We start from the raw sequence: 950 nt of genomic DNA on the forward strand, positions 1-950 counted from the left end.
GAGCTGACCTTACTTCACGTACCACGCTTTCTTCCAGCCGGTAATAGGCAAAACTCAAGGGGGCAGAGATGTTGCCTTAGATTAAAAGAATATTGATCTAGTGTGTTACTTACAAATGTACTAAATACTTCTAGATATCTACATTTATCAAACAGAAGTGTCAAAGATTCTCGGAGAGTGGAACAAGCTTTAAAAGCTTTACTCGAGTGAGAAGTTTACCTTTTATATTTTGCCAAAGTTTCTCATTCCGTAAGAGAATTGAGAGTCTAGATTAGCAAATAAGCACTCCCACCCTGTCAACATATGCAGTCCCGGGTGTGCGCATCAACTTCCAAACCACATAATCCCACCATGCCAATGTGTGCCTTGCCGAGAGGGTGAGCCAACACCAGCAGTAACTTTCCTGCCACCAGATGAAAGTGTGAGGTGGGAGGGAGAGAGGGGGACAGAGCGGCACCTCAGGGCTGCACCCAACACTTGGCCCCTCCAGGCATGCTCCCCATGTTGCATCTCCTGACAGCCCGCGGTGACCCTACCACAACAGCGGACAGCACACTGCCATCCAACAACAGCCCCAGGCATCTCCTCCAGTGCCACCTCGCCCAGGTGTCCACTCCTACTACTCCTCCTCACCATCACCACCACCGCACCAAACCATCACCGGCACCAGGAGAGGAAGGGGAGGGGGAGGGTTTACCTTGTTTTTGACCCCGCAGTGGCAGCAGACAGTCCACAGGTACTTGAGGGTCCTCCACAGCAGGATGATAAACAGTCCCCCAAAGAAAGTGACCATGGATGAGGCGAGGAAAGCCCACCACATGCGTTGTCCACGGCTATCGCAGGGCACCTCCATGGTCACCGGGATGATGAGCGCATCCATCTTGGGCACATTGACGGGGGAGGAGGACGAGTCTGTGTTGAGATTGTTGGCGTTGATATTGTTACTCATT

The 950-nt window shown here is 51.6% G+C and overlaps 1 pseudogene; it reads right to left on the reverse strand.

The window, feature by feature from the left end:
* Positions 1 to 619: 619 nt before the first annotated feature.
* On the reverse strand, positions 620 to 949 carry LOC104543104 (annotated as a pseudogene).
* Position 950: the final 1 nt, after the last annotated feature.

This window comes from Mesitornis unicolor, unplaced genomic scaffold (genome assembly GCF_000695765.1).
Source record: "Mesitornis unicolor isolate BGI_N332 unplaced genomic scaffold, ASM69576v1 scaffold43656, whole genome shotgun sequence".
In the NCBI taxonomy this organism is placed as follows: domain Eukaryota; kingdom Metazoa; phylum Chordata; class Aves; order Mesitornithiformes; family Mesitornithidae; genus Mesitornis; species Mesitornis unicolor.